The 7250-nt window shown below is 38.2% G+C and overlaps 1 pseudogene; it reads right to left on the bottom strand.

Annotated features, from left to right (window-relative positions):
- Positions 1 to 2952: 2952 nt before the first annotated feature.
- Positions 2953 to 4770, bottom strand: LOC102416540 (annotated as a pseudogene).
- Between the last annotated feature and the right edge of the window lie 2480 nt (positions 4771 to 7250).

The following is a 7250-nucleotide window of genomic DNA, read 5'->3' on the forward strand; positions in this document are numbered from 1 at the left end:
AATGCATATTTTATGGCAAGACTAGAGAGATTTAAACATAAAAATTTGTCTCTGCCTTTTGGCCTCCTCTCTGCCTCCTACTGTGCATTGTATATCTGCATTATATATTGACCAAATACTGTCCATTGTCAGAAATACTTGCTCAACCATAAAAAGCAACATTCTCCTAACATTAATAAACAACTCCTTAAAATATAGCTTTTTCAGTGTTTTCAGCACCTCTCATGGAATCAGAAGATGCTTGTAGTGGAAAAGCAGCCCAACTGTAAGACTCATTTGTGAATTTCTGTTTTCTCCTAGATATTAAGCCAGTAATTTATTTCTCCTTTGTTAGTTCCTCAATGTCTTGAGGCAGATTTTATTTCATATTTTCTTGTTTTTTTCTACTTCTCTTTGACAAAAGAGTTGGTCCAAATTGGATAGTCCACCGTTTCTAGAAGCAGAAGTCCTCTGAAAAAAGTGAAAGTGTTAGTCACTTAGCCATGTCTGACTCTTTGTGACTCTATGCACTGTAGCCTGCCAGGCTCCTCTGTTCATTAAATTCTCCAGACAAGAATACTGGAGTGGGTAGCCATTCCCTTCTCCGGGGGATCTTCCTGACCCAGGGATCGAGCCCAGGTTTCCTGCACTGAAGGCAGATTCTTTACTGTCTGAGCCACCAGGGAAGCCTTTAGATTGTTTATTAATAAAACCTACCATCCTTCCATGTGTAAGCCTCAATTTCTGTCTCAGAAATCCAGGCCACAGCAGAGCTGGAACAAACAAGTTAAGACTCTATAATGAGAAGTGACCCCTGAGGCTATATAAAAAATGTGTGAATTCAAGGTGAATTTCTTCACAAGTCTCCTTGACTGTGAAGCCAGTTCAAAATAATATAGTAAAGGAACCAAATTTGGGATATCTTATCTAAGCTCCCCACCTAGTCCAAACTGGAAACAAGGGCAAAAACTGGTACCAATGTTTTAAAATAGCCCATATCTAAGAGTCTCTGGTTCCTTTTACAGATTCTTTGCCTGAGCCATTCATCCAGAGGCAACCTAATCGAAGGCCATTGCTTATAGAATCTCATGCACATTTTTTTAAGATTTGCTTTGTGGCCTGTGTTTTCAACACTGACTTTGTGAGGTCTGTGTGTTTATTCAAGGCTTAGCAAGTCAATCTCTACTTCCATAGAAATGCACCCTTGCTCTAGCAGATGCTGTGGAGCCACCAGCATACCCCCTTCAAGATGAGCATGCATGTTTTCTCAGTCTCAGGTAGTGTTGGCTGCTGGCAGCTCACAGACATGCTCTCTCCAGGAATTGCCTTCACTGGAAGAGGTGGTTTGTCCAAGGGAACATCTCTTCCCTGCAGAAAGCATATATCAAATATATGAGTAAAAAGTACGTCACATTACCTAGCTTTAGGAAGTCTCTGAAGGGTCCTCCTAGCTCCAGAAGTCTCTGTGAGTTTTATTAAATCCTCTACAGAATCTGCAGCACAGTTCAGCCTCACCCTCTCCTTGATCCTGCTGTTGCTGAGAGCACCCCAGCAAGCCTCCTGCACGCACCTGAGTGTGTTTCCTTAGAAACTGACCTAGGACACTCATCTGTATAAAAAATAGCCAGTTGACTTGGACAAAACCATCCTAAGTAGCAGCAACCTAGCACAGTAACCCTCAAGTTGACACTAGAAGCAAATTCCTTCTAAAGCCTGTCCAGGCCACAACAATAAAAAGGCTACACAGCATACAAAAATCTCTATGTTGGGAATGGATAAAGGAAATGTAGCCCATATATATAGTGGAATACTGCTCAGCCATTTAAAAAAAAAAAAAAGAGCAAAATAATGTCATTTGTAGCATCAGGGATGGACCTGAGACTGTCATAATGAGTAAAATGTCAGACAGAGAGACAGCATATGATATTGCTTGTATATGAAATCTAAAAAATAGTAAAAATGAACACATTTACCAGATGCAAATAGGGTCACAGATGTAGAAAACAAACTTATTGTCACCAGGGGAAAGGGGAAGGAATAATCTGGGAGACTGGGATTGACATATACATATTTCTAAATATAAAATAGATAATTAATTAGAATCTACTAAATAGCACAGGAATATACTCAATACTCTATAATGACCTATATGGGAAAAGAATCTGAAAAAGAGTTGACTGTATGTATATATAGAACTGACTCACCTTGTGATACACCTGAAACTAACACAATATTATAATCAACTATACTACAATAATCTTTTTAATTAAAAATTTCTTAAAACTCCATGTTAAACCACATAAGCCACTGCATACTAACAAGATCAAAACCTCATGTTGTCATTCCCTAATTTCTAAAGCCAAACGTTTCTCATACATTAATTTGTTCTCCATTTCCATAATGATTTTTCCCTCCATGCTTATCTTCTAACAAAGGCCCCAGTAACCTTCATTAATTCTCTTCTGAATTAAACTTATTATCCTAAACCATGGACATCCATTGACCTTCCATTTTATTTAAAATGAGTGAAACTGTGTGCTTAAACGTTATTCCAACTTTGTTTATAACTTACAGACTTTTCTTGGTTTCAAGTTGCAGCTCTTCTCTGAGTTCAACACAGAGAAAGTTCCTTTTTCTATTTTGGATTTATCTCAGTGAGATGAATTATGAAATATTTCTCTCTATCATTTTCCCAGAAGTTCACGCTGATATCTAACATGTTTCTTTTCATATAAATTTTGGAATGGCTAGTTGCATTTTCTCCTTTGCCTTAGAAAACATACAGATAAAAATAAAATTAGATACAGGTAACATAGGTGTTATTGTGAAAATTTTAATTTAGCCTTAGCAAATTTTTTTTTAAATCAAAGTTATCAACCTTTTTTTGTTTTTAGGAAGACAAAAACTTGTTTTATTGAATGAGTGATCTACGTAATTGCCAATGCCACTGTGTACACACAAGAAGGATAGAACCTATTTCTTGATCTCTTCCTCCTTGGACAGAGCCTTGATACTTTCCTCCTTCTCAGCCTGGAGCCCCTCTTCAAAGTCCTTTCTGCTTCTCTAGCCTTAGGTCTGAAAGGCCTAAGCCTGGTGGGCCTGAAGCTTCTTACAAGCATTGTCCGCCTTCCACTTATGGATATGTTCTGTGAAAATACACTTGATTTTGAATAAATTACCCTTCACTTTCAGGTAGAGGCTGTGATACATATGGCAGTCATTATTCTTAGATTTGTGGTATTTTCTGAGTAGTCTGTGCACAACTTTCATCCTCATCCTCTTCATCTAGGTTACCTTTTTCAGCACTGGATACCCTTTCACATACCTAGGCCCATATGCCTACCCTTTCGGCAGCCCAAGGTGTTTTTTTCAGCTTCAAGCCCAGAAATGAACAGTGACAGTGATAGTCTTCTGGATAGTCAGCCCATCTAGGATCAGCTTCTGGATCTGCTGATGGGAGTTGGCATTAGATATTTCATTAGTCTCAGTGGGGTCCAACCAGCTATTTTTCTTGCATTGGAGGACACTGAAGCCTGAGCATGATCGTGGCTGTGCCACAGTGGCAAAAGGAAAGCCAAAGTTATCAACCTTTCATTGATATTCAGGCAATGCCCTGGATTAGTTAGGATCAAGTTCGACTGTAAGTGACAGAAATTTCAGATTAAAAAAATCTTTAAAAACATGCAGTTATATTTCTTGTGAAAAGATGAGAAGCAGGTAGTTCAGTGTTGTTATGACATTTCATTGTGTGGGGGACTTGGTTCTAGTTTCCTCTTTTGTTTGGGGGGCGTGGGGTTTTGCTTTTTTGTTTACTTTAGGTCTTTACCATGCTTGGTCCTCATTCCAAAGGTCATCCTGTTCTCTGAAATGATTCAAGAGGATCTTTCATCAAATTCTCCTTTTAATCAGCATAAGGAAAAAGGAATTCGTAAAGCATACTCACCCCACACTGCCTCAGTTCCACTTTGCGGTAGCTGTACACTACGTTGAACAGACCACAGGCACATGACCACAGCCAGCTAAAAGGTTGCCTAAGAGGTGCAGTCTTATTCTGCTGGCTATAATTGGGAGCTGATTTATTCTAGAGGGAGTACAAAGTAGATTCTTGGAGACAATCACTAGTCTCTTCCATATAACCCTATTTGGCAGTATCTATCTATTTAGGTACTAAATGTATAGTTAGTAACTTAAATAGGTCATCTGGAAATATCACTGTTCAAAAACTGTGGATGTTTGTCTCAGGACAATTTATGCCCAAATTAGGGCTCATACTCATCTTAAATATTTCTCTTTCTAAAGTCTTTGGCATTCTCTTTGAAGTGCAATTGGTTGCATATTAGAGTTGGACAGAGTTGTAGGAAGGTCAAGAAAAGCCTCTGTATTAGAGCAGGACCAAATTATGTTTCGAGAAGAATATTGGTCCTCACTACAGATGGCACCCCACTCCAGTACTCTTGCCTGGAAAATCCCATGGATGGAGGAGCCTGGTGGGCTACAGTCCATGGGGTCGCTAAGAGTCGGACACGACTGAGCGACTTCACTTTCACTTTTCACTTTCATGCATTGGAGAAGGAAATGGCAACCCACTCCGGTGTTCTTGCCTGGAGAATCCCAGGGACGGGGGAGCCTGGTGGGCTGCCGTCCATGGGGTCGCACAGAGTCGGATACGACTGAAGCGACTTAGCGGTAGCACAGATAACTATCAGTCTCCTGGGAGCAAACCTGAGATTCAAACAATGGTCCTGGAGTAAGTATCCAAAAGCCACAAAAATTTCCAATTGCAAATTCCATCTGTATTATTAATAATCCACCGATTATTAATGTTATTTCTCTGCATTTAACATAGTATAAAACTGTTGTACACAGGTGTATGTTAGAGTACATAACCTAAAAAGTCTGCACTGATAAAAAACATAATTCAAATTATTTCAAAATAAACAATATTTATGGGACTTATAGTCTACTCATTCATGTAGGTTATGCAAAACTTGCCATTGAGTTTTCCAGAACATCAGAGAGCTGCTCCCATGGACCAGATCCTGCATGTTGTGTAAAAATACTTTGCCCATTTTTTTTTTCAGGCTGACATGATTACCCTACTTTAAGAAACTTAAACATGCCTGTGAACCTCATGAAATTTACTCAAATAATACTCCTTGAGATCATCTTTTACTATACCAAATAGTTTCTCCTCTATGAGAACTAGTGAGAGAAATTTCCTTGTGGCCTCAGGACCAAGAAAGGTGAGGAGGTTTTGTGCATGTTTTTGTAAGTAATTTTCAATTATTTTTAGATATAAAAAGTTATTATCCATTTAAGCTTGAGTTTGTAAGCTGTTTGATGATGTGGGGGCCTTGAAAGTGAAACAAGTGTTAGTCGCTCAGTTGTGTCTGACTCATTGTGACCCTGTGGACTGTAGTCTGCCAGGCTCCTCTGTCCATGGAATTCTCCAGGCAAGAATACTGGATTGAGTAGCCATTCCCTTCTCCAGGAAAGTTTCATCACGCAGGGATCAAACCCAGATCCCCTGTATTTCAGGCAGATTCTTTACTCTCTGAGCCTAAAACTTCTAATTTTTGAATAACTAAGATGCTGAAGCTGTTTTAATCTCTATTACCACCCGGTGGTAAAATATAGAAACTTTTCTCTATCTGTAGCTTTGCTGAGTACAAAAACCTTGACATTTTCAACCAGTGTTTTGATATTGCAGATATTTTGATTCTGTTCTTAGACATAAAAGTACTTTATACAATATTATATATTTTTCCCTGAGAAGAAACTACTCATGGTGTAACCCATCATCCTAGCTCTTTCATTAAATATTTTCCAATGATTTTTCTGTGCTGTGTTTTGCCTTTGGAATCTTAAGTACAGATTGTTGAGTTAATCATTCTCCTCCATTATGGCCTCATGGACATCATTTGGTCCAGCAGTCTTTCTCTGTGAAATATTTGATTCATCTGTTTATCCCCATAGCCTTCTCTTTCCCACATTCTAATATATAAATATGTTATCCTGTTAGGTATTCTTATAAAATGTACTATATTTGATATGTACAACTTTAATTTCCACAAATGGTATTACACTGTATATACTTCACCTATCAATATTATTTCATTCAGCACTCTTTTAAAGATCTTCCCGTACTACTCTGTGTTGAGTCTGTTGTCTCTACTTGCTACACAGAATCCCATAATAGAGATGAACATCTATTATGCTTCCAACACCTCACTACCATAAAAACTCTGAGATAAACATCTCTACATATGTTTCCTCTTGGAGCTGGGTAAATATTTTCCATTACTCATAATCAGAAGTAGGATTTCAGGGTCAACATGAACATCATTAGACAAGTTACTACAGCAAACTCTCCAGAATTACCTCATCACCATCAATTCATTGGAATTTACACTTTCTGGGTTTGCCAAAATGTTCTTTCAGGCTTTCCATGACATTAAAAACTCAAACAAATATTTTGGTCAACTCAATTATTTCAGATCCATGTAAACACTGGGCTGCTGCAGCTTTTTAATTTTGCAAGTTAAATGGTATAAAACAAGATCTTATCTTAATTTGCATTTCTGTAGCTATTAAAGTTCAACTCTAATTTCAACAGAAGTATTATATGTGTTCTTTATTAATGTAATTCATTCAGCACTCTTTTTAAAAGTTTCCCATATTATTCTCTGTATATATGTACAAAATACCTTTTTTTTTTTTCAAAATTTCAAATACTTCCCTCAAGTTTTTGCCCACTAATTTTGTTGGATATATACATTATTGAGGAGAAAGTCTTACTTTTAGAAAGCAAAATTCAACAATTTTCACTTTTAAATTAATCCTTTTGGGCAGGGAGGGGGGGCAGAAACATCAGTATACCTTGTGGCACAGAAGAAACAATATGCAAACAGTGGCACTCTTATGTCACCCCCACTCCTCCTGGACATGCCCATTCCTATCCCCCAAGAAGTGGCCAGCCCAGGACCACTGCCTAGCAGGACCTAAGCTAGTTACAGGCTCTGATAGGAACTAAGCCCTTAGGAGTCAAAGCTGGGAAGGAGAGACAGCAGCACTTAGGCTCCCTTAAGTGTCCACTAGTTAACTAGTCATGTATATGGCAAGGGAAGAATAACCCACCATAGGCCAGTTCTCCCAAGGCTCTAGAGTTTCAAGTCTGGAAATCTAATTCAAGAAATAATTCTGCACTAACAGTATGGCCCTAATATTCTGCCATATTATATACTATTAACTTTCTAGTATTATCATTTGCA

Source organism: Bubalus bubalis, chromosome 6 (genome assembly GCF_019923935.1).
Source record: "Bubalus bubalis isolate 160015118507 breed Murrah chromosome 6, NDDB_SH_1, whole genome shotgun sequence".
Lineage (NCBI taxonomy): Eukaryota > Metazoa > Chordata > Mammalia > Artiodactyla > Bovidae > Bubalus > Bubalus bubalis.